The following is a 14467-nucleotide window of genomic DNA, read 5'->3' as shown; positions in this document are numbered from 1 at the left end:
GGAGCTGAAGTCGAGGGCTGACTCCTCTACTAAAACGGACCCTCAAGAAGATGAGGACACTGCCTCCTCATATGTCCAAACTCTCCACACTCGTAACAACTTCTTGGTGCGGGGAACGAGGAGTATAAGTATAACTCCACACTCTCCACACTCGTAACAACTTCTTGTCCAAACTCTCCACACTCATAAGTATAGCTCCTTGGGCAACCCTCCCAATCACTCGTGACTCAACTCTCGTCAATCACTACTCACACTCAGCACTCAGGCTCAATAATATCTCATAATAGTAATAATCATAGTAACCGCTGCGGCGTGTAGTCCGATCCATAGTTTATAGTCGACTACGCTCATTGGGGGTGTACAGACTCCGAAGGGGCTCCTACAGCCCAAACGTCATATTGCTGCGGCGCACAGCCAGATCTAATATATATACCGCTGCGGCGTGAATCCTGATCCATATAAGTATTGATATATAGAGTAAAATCTATATCTATTTAAAAGGAAAGAAGTCATCCCTAATATTTTGACAAGTGTTAGTGTCCATAAAATGCCATGTGGCAACTTTAGGACAAATTAGTTATTTTAGGTAAAATTAGTTTCTCTTTTTAAATTTTGAATTTGAAAACAATTAGTAATTAGGTATTCTATATATATATTTTTTAAAAAGCACGTTATTCTATATTTAAAATAAGAAGTAGTTTCTACGTTTCTTTTAAAAGAAAAGCCCATTCCTATTAAATAGGTATATAGATACATTTTGAAACCTTAGCCGCTGGCAATTGGGAACGCCATTTTCATCTCTTTGCCCTAAAAATTTCACCCTTCAAATTCGGCACCTCTATCACACGATGTCTTACCACGATATCAACTCCTTATCCACGAACTCTTCTGCCTACGATTCCAGTAACATGATTTCACGGTTTTATCAAATCAGTTCTAAAATCACTGTATATAGTTCTTTTCTTTCTCTATCGTGTGCATATACAAGAGGTGATTGGTATGATTTGTATTTCATGAACGATCTTTATTCCAGTTGAGATTGTATTCCTTTAACACATAATTTCCGTGAAGTTTTAGTTTCTACTTATATTTACGCATACTTCTGTCTATTTTCAGGATAAAATGGCGTCTGAAATTAATTTCATTAGTGAAACTAACAACAAATCAATGAATTGGAAGTTAAAGGTTCGTATTGTGAGGCTTTGGAAAAATCTGGACCGCGACAGGCCTGACAACCCCTTTTCCATTGAGATTGTTCTGATGGATGAAAATGTATTGTTTAAAACATTATAATTACTTTCCATTTATCATTGTTTACATATGCGTAAGTATATTACAGTCGTATACGGAATAACTTAGTCATTTTAACTAATTGAGTTTTTTTGTAGGGCGGCCGCATTCATGCAAGTATTGGCAGGTCTTTTATTCAAAGGTTCAAACAAGAAATTAAGGAAATGGGTTTGTACATCATGAACAATTTTGTGGTTTGTCCAAATAATATGAAACTTAAGACCAAAGACCACAAGTTTAAGTTGATGTTCACGCATAAGACCATTGTTGACGAAATACATGATCCACAATTCAACATGTGTATTTTCAAATTTAGAACCTATGAGCAGCTGTCAAATCCCCAAGAATTTGACAATACTGAGTTATTTGGTAATTAAATTTCTCTCATTTTTTCCACTTTCATTTTACTTTGCCTTATTTGTTTTCTATCTTCTGAATTCAAAGTGTGAATTAAATCAATACTAATCACAGTACATAACATTAAAGATTAAGTTTTAGATTAAAGCTGAATTTCTTAACATTGTTAAATCCTCACTCGAAAATCATAATCTGATTTCTAGAAGGCCTTTGTAGGCGTATGGAACTAAATAAAGGTCAATATTGTACTATTTCTTTGAACATCTCCATTAGAGGTGTATAGTCTTGGTACTACTTTATATAGTATTTACAGATAGTATTTCAGTGGTTTTATGAAGGCCTAAGGTTATCTTTTGATCTCTCATTCCACAGGTACTTGATGGAGTTCATGCCCACAGTTTACTTTGCATTCTCTGAAACTTTCCCTTTTCACAAAACTCAGAAAAATTGATACCTGTTACCTCTGGAATATACATCTAAATGTTTAATTCCTTTACAATCTTCATTTATATTGTCTATAATGATTACTAATTTTGCACTGATTTCCTTACTTTGTAGATGTCATTGGCGAAGTTGTGAGTTATAAGGACGTACAGTCTATCAAGCAAGATAATAACATCCGTATGTACATGAACATTGAGATACAAGATTATGAGTAAGCTCGCCACAATTTTTTCAACTAAGTAAACATTTCAACAATTCTTTATTTTGATTCCTATGCTTAACCTCATAATAATTGTAGGAGTAACAACATTTCTACAACTCTTTGGGGAGACTTTGTGGAACAGATTAAGTCATATTTGAATGGATCCAATGATAAGCCTGTTGTCGTCGTCATCCAATTGATTATAGCACATCGATATCGAGGTTATTAAATTGTCTACTTACTTTGCAATACAATGTCTCTATATAATTAGTAAACTCTTAAAAATTACTTTTAAGCATGCAGAACAATATTCGGTGAGGAACACTTGGCACGCGTCGAAGCTTTGGATCAATTCAAATCTTCCTCAAGTTGTTGACTTTTGCTCCAAGTCTCTATAAGTTGGGCTAAATTTAAGTCCATTTCATCCTAAATTTTAGTCTTACAATTTATTAATGTATCTCAAGTTAAAATGAAACAGAATGGTTTCTGTGCGTGGAGAAAGCTCACAAAGAATTACTCAAATTTCATCTCACAAAACTCACTCTGTTGCTAATGAGCTAGCATCTGAAAGTATTTAAGTTAAAAATGTTGAGGATTTGGGTGACTGTAATCATGTGAGTACCTACTTTTAATTTATTTTTTTACTTTTTAATTACTTATCTTATCTTTCTCTACATAACAATTGTATATACAATTTTTATGCGCAACCAGGAAATTACTTGGTTGTAGCAACTATTGTACACGTTGAATTAGACCGTGGATGGTGCTATTTAGCATGCAAAAATTGCTCAAAGAAACTAGAAAAAGCGGGGAATAAATTCTATTGTAAAAAATGCTAGTAGATTCAATCTGCCACTCATAGGTATGACTGTAATTTATACTTTCTTTACTATTATATGATTTTAAAAATACAAACTCTTTCCAGGTACAGGCTACAAGTTAAAGTGATGGATTGCACCAGTACAATTTCTTTGTTGTTAGGGGATAAGGATGCAACTAAGATTATCGAAAAGTCAGCAAATGATTTAAAGGATGCTGTATTTGAGGTATAATACAATTGCTTAGAAAAATAAGACCATCAACGTTGAAAGAAGTGGTACATGATCCATTCCCCTGCATCTCCTTCCCGTTTTATTTATGGGGTAGTTCACTTTGTGTCTATATGCATATGAGGACTGATGTACTTGAAAGAACTTTAAGTTAACCAAACGTCAAAGTTCTTTTAAGTTTAAGTTACAAAGTGATTAAGATATGATTTTTAAATTTCAAATGAGCTTATTGCTAAATCTGTATGCATTTGCTCTTATTAGATTTATTTGACAAGTTTGATAAGTTTGAACTTTGAAAGTATGACAATATTTCTCTGTTTTTTGGTGTCCTTGAGTTTTGCTAAAGTTAAGATAGTTGCAGTTAAGGTTAAGTTATGTTTTTAGCTTATCGCTAAAGTTTCATTTTATTTTGAATTTCTTTAAAATCTAGGTTTGTTCTTTTGCAGCTAAATACATAAAAAGCAACATAGACTCAAGCAAATCTACTTTTGTTTACAAGTATTGTGTGAAATCTAGAATAATTTTTACATTAAAACTACCTATTCAATCTTTATAAGATAGTGATTAACAAACAACAAGAAAAAATGGTTCTATCTCTGATGACGATGTTGCTGAATTTGAGGTTACAAAATATTATTAAAATGGTTGGAGTTTGGCGACAAAATTCAGGAATTGTTAATGAATAAAGAGGCATTTTGCATCAGAAAACTTATGCTTTCATTTTAGTTTCTCATCTTCTACTTTAGTCTTTTTATATTAATATTTTTATTTAGTGTATTATTCCTTGCATTTAGCTTATGCTTAAAAACATAGTTACTATGAGAATTGAAGCATCGTCTTTTTTACAATATTCTTATAAGGAACAAACAAAATGTGTACACCGTATTACATTTACTTTTTACTTTTGTTGTTGTAGCTTCTATTAACCACAATCATTATGTCTTTTTGTTAGACTTCTGGTGCTGCAGACGACTCTTCATGTCCAATGGAGATAGAAAATATTATTGAAAAAAGGGTCATGTTTAAAGTTGAGGTTAACAGTTCCAACAATCAGAATAAAGATGTAGTCTTAAGAGTTGTTACACTTACTGACGACGAGGAAATTATAAAGAAATATATTCCTTCTCCATAAGAAGAGATGTTCAAAGTATGTTTCTATACTAGATTTTTATCAGTTTTCCTATTTGTGATTGCATTAAATTTTAATTATGATACACATTTCTTTGTAGGATCCAGATTTCAATAACAACGAAGTCATTCAGGATGATAACGAAATCACAGTGATTTTACAACTCATTATAAATATGTCACAACCTTAACCCCAAACCCGGTCGTGATGGTGCCTCTAGGGAAGACAAGGCCAGTCATTCTAACCCAATTCGTCCTTTTAAGCAGTTAAACAACATAAAAATTATTCAAACATGATTTAATAGCACAATTAGCCGAAATAGAGATAACAAAGCGGAAATCCAACCCGACACAGCCCTAACCGGGGTGTCACAGGTCATGAGCAACAAAAGATCCTGATACGAGTCTACTAAATACAATATCTGGTACAACTGTTTGAAGAACATAAAAGTAATAAGATAAGGGAGACACAGGTATTGCGGACGCCAACAACTACCTCGTAGTCTCCGAAACACCACCTGGACTAGAGGGATCAACACTCAGGAGCGGGACCTGCTGTGCCTGAATCTCCACACAGGGGTGCAGGGAGTAAAGTGAGTACTCCAACTCAGTGAGTAATAAATATAAATAATGGCTGAGAGCAAGAAAACACGTGAAAATACAAAGCAATCTATACTGAAGCAGTAAAATCACTTAAAACAGTAAATCAGTGAAATATCAAGTAAACTTCTTTGAAAATGGCTTTTTCAACGGTTACGCAAATGAATGCAAAGATAGTTAGTGCAGAAAAGCACAAAAATTTGCCCCTCGGGCATAAATACCATAGTTTAACAGGTAAAATGACAAGTAAATATGAAAGATAAACAATAAAGGTTTGCCCCTCGGGTACAATGTCAACAACTCCGCCCCTCGGGCTCACTCTCAGATCACAATGGGTACCTGCGCTCACTGGGGGTGTGCAAACTCCGAAGGGGACTCTTACGGCCCAAGTGCAATATCAAACCATCTCATGGCATCATCTCTCGGCTCTCGGCCTCACATCACTCAAGCCACCTCGTGGCGTGTAAATGTATCTCAGGCCCTCGGCCTCATATCACTAAGTGTATCCTCACATATGGCCCTCGGCCGTACTCATTCCAAAAATCATCACAAGCCCCTCGGGCATTAGTAAAATAATAGTTCTCAGCCCAAAATATCATTTAAGTCTCAAAACTGAATAAAAGTGGCTGAGTTGTAAAACAATAGGAAACCACAGGACTGAGTTCAAGTAATAAATCAAAACAGTGAGGAAATGGTGATAAAAATCTCCAGAGGGTTCAAATAGTTGGCACGAAACCCAAATATGGCAATCAGCCTAAACTATTATGATAACAAACAAGTTTCAATCAAATATGCGGTAAAAACATCAATCGGGGCGTACCAAATCACAATCCCCAATAGTAAACGACCCTACACTTATCATCAAGCGAGTGTCTCACCTCAATATAGCACTACGATATGCAATCCGGGGTTTCAAATCCTCAGGACATCATGTACAATCATTACTCACCTCGAACCGGCTAATTCTCTAGCTCGCGACGCCTTTGCCTCTCGAATTAGCCTCCACGTGCGTCGAATCTATTCAAAATTAGAACGAACACGTCACAATATGCTAAGGGAACAAAGCCCAAGCGAAAACAATCGAATTACCACAAAATTCCAGAAATGGGTCAAACCCGACCCCCAGGCCCACATCTCAGAATTTGACAAAATTTACAAAACTAGAATCCTTATACTCTCCCGAATCTATCCATACAAAAATTATCCAATTCCGATACCATTTGGTCCTTCAAATCATCATATTACATTTTGAAAGATTTCACAATTTTCTTCCCAAATTCCATCCCAAATCACGAATTAAATGATGAATTCAATGATAGATTCATGTACTCTAGCCAAATCTGAGTTAGAATCACTTACCCCGATGAATTTCTTGAAAAACCTTCGAAAAATCGCCAAAATCCGAGCTCTCTAGGTCAAAATATCAAATAAAACCCAAAACCTCATATTTATAGAGTACCTCACAAATTTCCACCTCCGTGGGCCGCACAAAATCGACCGCGGTCCACACAAAACCAGTGCGGTCCGCACAAAAACAACTGCGGCCGCACAGGCTTTCCTCTGCAGTGACATACTTTAGTAATTTGGCCATAACTTTCGCTACTGATGTCCAAATTGCGATATCTTTATCTTTCTAGAAACTAGACACGAAGGGCTACAACTTACATTTTGAATCATCTTAAAATTTTTTGTACATCAAAAGATATGAGCTTCTGAAGTAGGACAAGTGGAATGTTCTTCACCGTGGCAGCACACCATTTTGTGCGGTCTGCACAGCACCTACCGCGGCCGAACACCATTTTGTGCGGTGTGCACAGCACTCATCGCGGACGCACTTCATTTTCTGCGGATCGCGCGGGTGAGTTCCGAGGCCTGGAACCTTTCTGGACCTGCTACAGCTATGATTTTCGGCTTAAAACATCCCGGAACCTACGCGGAACTCCCGGAACTTCAAACCAATTGTACCAACATATCCCATGACAACGTTCAAATTTGGTCAAAGCTTTGGAATTCTCACAACAACATCAAATCACCAATTTAACATAGGATTCAAGCCTAAGAACTCCAAGAACTCTTAAATTATGCTTTCAATCAGAAATTCTATCAAACCTCGTCTGAATGACCTGAAATTTTGCACACGCATCCCAAATGAGACAACGAATCTACTGCAACTCTCGGAATTTCATTCCAACCTTCATATCAAAATCTTACCTATCAACCGGAAAATACCGAAATCTCAATTTCGCTAGTTCAAGCCTAAACCTTCCACGGACTTCCAACATGCATTCCGATCACACTAGTAAGTCCCAAATCACCTAACGGAGCTAACCAAATTATAAAAATTTCAATCCGAGATCAAATACAAACAAGTCAAATCTTGGCCAGACCTTTCAAATTTTAAGCTTTCAACCGAGACTTTTCTTCCAAATTCATTCTGATTAACCTGAAACCCAACACCAACGATTTACCTAAGTCATAATACACCACACGGGGCAAGTCATGCCCGAGAACTGGAGAGCAAAGTGCAAAAGATCAAAATGACCGGTCGGGTCGTTACAAAATATTCTTTTACATAATTAATTCTTTTAATTTAATGATTTGCAAGTTATAAAATAATAAAGCAACAAGAACTTTAGATTAAGTATTGATTTTCACATGTTTTTATGTTTTAAATATGTAGGATTCTACTAAAGATAATGAGTTGATCGATGTTACACATACACCTGCCAAGATAGGTTTAACTAATTCCTGTAGCAGTGGTTGAAGAAGATTCGAATGCACAGTTATTGGAAAATAAGATCAAGAGAGTATTTAAAAAGAAGAAGATAGCATAAGTTGTTTGCATATGTACGAGTTGTAGAAACTAAGAACTGTCTGATTAGTTAGTTTAATAGTTTTATTAGTTATGAACAAGATGTTTGAATCATTTCATGTTTTTCTTGGTATTGAACTTTTCCTGTTTCGTTAGTTTGGTATTTTCATTTGCTATGGACAAGATATTTGAATCAGTTCATGGTTCTTTCAGTTGTTAAAATTTTCCTATATAGATACGTAAGACAGTCTGCAATCTTGAATTAATGTTAGTTAAATTATCTCATTTTGTTAATAGATTTTTACATTAACCATTGATAGCTTGCATTTTCCTCCAGGGATGGATCATAAAGTTAGTTGACGAATATTTCAACTACGTGATTGAACTACTTTCCATAAAGTGCTAAGTTTGCTTAAATATTAAAAATAATTCTACATGACTCGAAAGAAGGAACAAATTTATTCTCTTCATGACAGGTATATTTTCGTAGGTCGGGTGAGAGCGTTGGAGTCGTTACAATCAGTATTGATCTTAAGGCTGCTGGATCTAAATTGTACTAAGTAGTTTTAATTATTTTGTTATTACTTGATAGGACCATATTTTGTAAAATCAACTTAGAGTTAGAGATACTCTAAGTTCGTCATGACACCAAGAACAATTATGGTGGAAATAGGAGAATCCGTTTCAAGTAATTCAATGGCAGCATATGTATACAACAACGAGCTAGGCCAACAGCTTGAATGAGGATAAAAGTAAAGATAGTGCCTTTTTGCATTCACAGTTGCTTATTTTATTTATCCAAAATACAAAACACCAAGAAAAAATATTTATAATATTTAAACCACATAAATGAACAAAATGTAACTTTTTCTTTTGGATAGGCAACTAAGAATTGTAACAATTGACCTTAAGACAACATAATGGACACATAGATTCAGCATAAAACTAGCCAAACTCTTAATTGAGCACAAGGCATCACTTTGATCGACCATCCTATCATAATCAGAAAGAGGGCTGATCTTCGACTTTCAGTTGTTGAATTTGATATTGCTATGTTTCGACGAATTGAGGATCCAAAAAAGGGGTGGCATATTGGTTAGTAAGAGGAAGCCAAAGGAATTGACTTACAAAGTTTTGGGAACTAAACTGTTATCGTGCAGAAAACTATATAAGATCAGTATAAGAATTGACAATCATTACTAATATAGAATGATCAATAGACGACAAACCTTTTTAATGGCACTATCAATCAACATCGATGAGTCCATTACTGTCTTAACATTAAGTTAACATCCAAAAGCAGTAGCAAAGAGCCAAAAACCGCAATGCACAGAATGTAAACATATTATAGATAACAAAATTTCATGTGAAAAATCTGAAACAAATCATATCTTTTGTGATTGTTTATGAAGGGATATGTGTTATTTTTTATTTTTTATTCTAATAAGCAAGTTATTTAGAAGGCCACTAATATAATGTAATTTTTAATTAAGGGGTTATATAGATAGATAAGGGAGAAAACGAATAGTCAATGATTTCTTCTATGACTCTACATGAATTTAATTTCTTTTCCTAATTTTTAATTATAAAAGTTATGGTTATTGTCCTTTATTTATGATGTAAAGATTTTTTTGCACAGATAGAGCAAACAAAAACTGCTTCTAATATTCATTAATAATTAATTCCACAGAGTCTACCACTAGTAGTTAAAGAGTCATGAACCATTTTCTAATTCTCAACGTAAGTTTATCTTTTTTGGAACTTCTACTTTCCATCTTAGAATAACGATCATCAATACAATTCATCTTTCTTCTAAAGTCTTTCAAAAGGGCATACTAAATCCAGCTTCTCAGATCCTTCTCCATGGAAAATCAAAAAATTCCACTTTCTATACCAAGCAAATACACGATACAGAATCAGAAAAGGCGCAAAAAAAAAACTATGTTACCAAAGGTATGTTCTTTGATTACCATTATCATATCTGAAATACTTTTTATATTTTTTTTTATTGCAAGCTTATAAGTAGTAAGATCAAATAGAGTAATTTTTTTTTATAATCTCTGATCAATTTGTAGATAAATGGGGTAAAAACATAATTTTGGCGATGATTATGGTATATAAAATGCAAGTTTAAGTTATGAAGTCTTTATAGTGAAACATCTACTGTAAAAGAGTAGATAGAAGTATTCATATAAATTTAGCTTCTAAAAGGACTTGACAACATGAAGTTGGTTGAAGAAGTTCAACAGTAATCGAGTTCTAACGTTTGCAATTCAAAAGTTGCAAATTATAGAAGGGAGTGGAACTATAGTGTTAGGTTATTTCTACTCCATATTTATGTACTGAGACTAAATTTTAAGATAATTGATTTATTCTTGAATTTATATCCAAAATCATGCATTCCTTCGGACTCGTGTGCTAAATGCGCTAGCAATTTTTGCTGGTCTTTGAGGAAATCTTGATCATCTAAATATCTGCTTAAGTTTATTTTGTCGCCAAATTTCTTTTCCTATCATCTTCTACCTTGTGTAATTTATAATTGCTCTGAATTTTAGCATCTGTTGTTTTATGAGATTATAGATTTTCTAATAATAATCTTCTAGTGCCTTCAATTTTTGTGTTTCATTATGTTTTGATGTGAGAATACATAAAAATAATTTAGTCCGAAGGATGAAAAACATGTGGTTCAAAGGAAGAAAAGGGTTAGAGGTACCGGTTCAACAAGAACAGCTAAAAGGGACGAAAAATTTATATAGCTTATATTTTGTTAGTTCTCTGTTTCACTGATCATTAGGAAAGTTGTGCATATTATTGCCTCTGAAGTCTCCTCCTTCAAAATTCTGCATTTTATATGTTTATATTTTACTAAAATTATTCTTATTTGAATGTTTGGTTTAGTTAATTATTAGTTATACAACTAATGATGCATAATAAATATTATTTTGTAGACATGAGAATACATCATATTGAACCTTCCAATAGTACAAACTATTCTGTCGGAAGTGAAGAAAGAGTTCCTCCTTTGTCCGATATAACAAATGGTGAGTGAAAATATCATCTATTTAAAATATTAGTTGTGTTGTTACAACTTACTTTATCATAATTTATTCTTATTATAATGTTTGGCCAAGTTGATTAATAGTTCTACAACTAATGATGCACATAAAACTCATTGTGCAGACATGCAAATAAATTATCTTCTCCCCGATTTAAATACAATTCCTATATGGGAAGGTTAGTTCCTCAATGGTGTTCTTTATTTAACACCTTTATTGTATACATTTTTTGTTAACTTATTTTATTCTATATGTATTACTTTTAAAATTATACATTCTCATCATAGGTGCACAGTGACAACATATTGCATGATTTAAATGACACTCCAACTGAAAAAGGTATTAAAAGTTTGATTCTCGTATTAATTTTTCGTCTAAAGTATATCAAAAGTTAAAAAAATTATTATTTAATAGGAACTCTTTCAATTAATACTAACAATCCTTCTACATTGTAGATGTGCAAATGCATAATTCTCTGCCAGATTTAAATGAAACTCCAATAATGCAAGGTAAGCATTTGAAATTCATATTGTTATTAGTTAAAAGTAAAATACAGTGTTAAGATTAATGAAAATTAATTAGTGCAACTCTCTTACTAGAAATCGGGGCTGCAATAAATAACACTATCATTCAGTATGTTTCTATGAGATATTGGTTTACCTTTAAATAATGACCTTATACTAGATGTGGCTATATGAGTCTAAAGTTACTTAATTGACTATCTTCAAGAGAAATATTTTGGCATTGTTTCAAGTTCTAACACCCGAAATATAGGAACTATTTTTTTCAGAATGATAGTATACTAAGAAGTGAACTGGCAACTAAAAGTTGTAAGTTTAGGAGTATATGTCAAAATACTGTACGTTAACGCACTGTATCATCTTGATGTAATAATGGAGATTGTTGAGTTGTCTTTACCAATACTTGAATTCTGGATTCAACTTGCGCGTCTCATCCTCTAATGTTTATGAATCGTAGTAAATTAAAAAGAATGTCAGTGTTCCATTGAAGTCTTAACTGACTAGACAACTTAGTATGTCTGTATAGACTACAAGTAGAGTGTGAAATAAAGGGAAGCTTCTCTAGGAGAGTCTATGGATGATCAGGGGAGTAGAAGTGAGAGTAGTAATAGTCTTAGATCAATATACACTTATAAATTATACATGTAATAGGGCAGTTGCCAAATAACATAGGATATGAAGATGATGAAGAGTATCCAGGTATGACAACCATATCTTTGCACTTTTCTGTTATTATTAAAGAAAGAATCTATATTGACAAACATAGATGTATATATTAATAGTCCATCCCTATTAATTGATTTAACTAATACTTTTCTTAGATGTGGATGTTGATGTGACGACCCGGCCCGTCGTCACGTGAGTTACTGCCCCGGTTTTCCCATTTTATGCTTCTTCATGTTTCGTTACCGGTATTCGGTGTGTTAGAGTTAAATCGGATTGGTTTTGATAGGAAATGAAACACTTAGTCTCTTTAAGGAAGACTTATTTTGGAAAAGTCAACCGGGTATTCACTATTGAGTTAGAGGGCTCGGATGTGAATTTCGGTGATTCATTTAGCTTCGGGGGATGACACGTCGCTTAGGAGTGTGATCGGAATTGATTTTAGAAGTCCAGAGTAGAATTAGGCTTGAATTGGCGAAGTTAGTATTTTGGTGATTTCCGGTTGATAGGTAAGATTTTGATCCGAGAGTCGGAATGAAATTCCGAGAGTGTGATTTTGGATGTGTGTGCAAAATTTCAGATCATTCGGAGGTGTTTTGGTCGGGTTTTTGATCAAATGCGTGTTTTAGAAATTTCAAAAGAACTTAGGCTTGAATTCGATGTAATTCGATGATTTTAGTGTTAGTCGAGGTGTTTTGATGATTGTAGCAAGTTTGGATGATGTTTTAAGATACGATGTTGCGTTTGGTTGAGGTCCCGAGGGGCCTCGGGGCGATTTCGGATGGTTTACGTGAAGTTTGGAGTTGTAAAATGCAGCAGAAAAATTGCAGAGTATTTTTGTTCTATGCGATCGCAGAGAGTGTCATGCGATCACATAGAAGGAATTCGAGGGGCTGTTTGGTTGTGCTATGCAATCGCGGTGGAAGGCATGCGATCGCACAGGGTAAACACCTTGTGCAATGCGATCGCAGAGAGGCCTATGCGATCGCATAGGGCTAAATATGGGGGCAGAATATTTGTGCTATGCGATCGCATGGGATCTAATGCGATCGCATAGAAGGAGCTACAATGATCTGGGCAGAATGTTAAAATATTTCATCCGCGAACCCAACCCATTTTTCCTCCATTTTTGAGCAACCTTGATAGCTTTTGAATGGGAGTTGAAGGGGTTTTGACGGGAAGTGATTGGAGGTAAGTCCTATGAACTAAATACATGATTATATTGTGAAATCATCTTCGAAATTCATGAAAATATAGCCAAATTGTAAGAAATGGGCTTGAAATTGAAATTCTAAATTTGGGATTTGAGGGGCCATTTGTGGTCCGATTTGAGAGATTTTTGTATGTATAGACTCGTGGCGAGATAAGGAACCCGATGACGTAAAATTTTTTGAGTTTCGAGACGTGGGCTCGGGTTTTTGCCAACTTCGTGATTCTTGATATTTTTCGATTGTTTTCGATTGGGTATTGTTCCCTTAGCATATTGTGATGTATTCGCTCTGATTTTGGTTAGATTCGACATGTGTAGAGGCCGATTTGCGGGGCAAAGGCGTCGCGAGCTAGAGAGTTAGCTAGTTCGAGGTGAGTAATGGTTATAAATGATGTTCTGAGGGTTTGAAGCCCCGGATTTGCACAACGTGTTGCTATGTTGAGATGAGACACACGCTGTATGATGAGAGTGGGGTCTGTTACTACTGGGGGTTTGGACTCGGTCCATCCCGTTTGATAACTCTACTGTACTTTTGACTGAGACATAATTAATATCATTATATTATGGGCTATTTGTCATGTTTGGGGCCTTGTACCGATCTGTAGAACCCTTACGAGGCATTTGCATTGGTTGACCTCTCTTTTCTTGTCAAAATCATACCCTTAGTCATGTCCTTAACTGATAAACATAATATGAACAAGCTTAGAAATTGCTAAATCCTAATGAGAGTAACGTGTGGGTTGAGAACCGCGTCTTATCTTAGTGTGCCCGAGAGGCCAAGTCTATATTGACTGAAAGGGGTCGAGAACCCCAATGTGAGGTATTTGATATGCTATGGATCGGGCTGCACGCCGCAGCAGTATATATATTTATATAGATCGGACTGCACGCCGCAGTAGTATATTATATGGATCGGACTACGTGCCGCAGTAGTATATTATATGGGTCGGACTGCACGCCGCAATAGTTTAGCGCTTGGGCTGAAGGAGCCCCTCCGGAGTCTGCACACCCCTAGTGAGCGCAGTCAACTATTCTTGGATCGGGCTGCACGCCGCAGCAGTAGATATATATATATATGGATAGGGCTGCACGCCGCAACAATATATATATTTATGCGGATCGGGCTGCACGCCGC

Source organism: Nicotiana tabacum, chromosome 8 (genome assembly GCF_000715075.1).
Source record: "Nicotiana tabacum cultivar K326 chromosome 8, ASM71507v2, whole genome shotgun sequence".
Taxonomy (NCBI): domain Eukaryota; kingdom Viridiplantae; phylum Streptophyta; class Magnoliopsida; order Solanales; family Solanaceae; genus Nicotiana; species Nicotiana tabacum.
The sequence above is the reverse complement of the archived record's forward strand: the minus strand, read 5'-3'. Positions refer to the sequence as shown.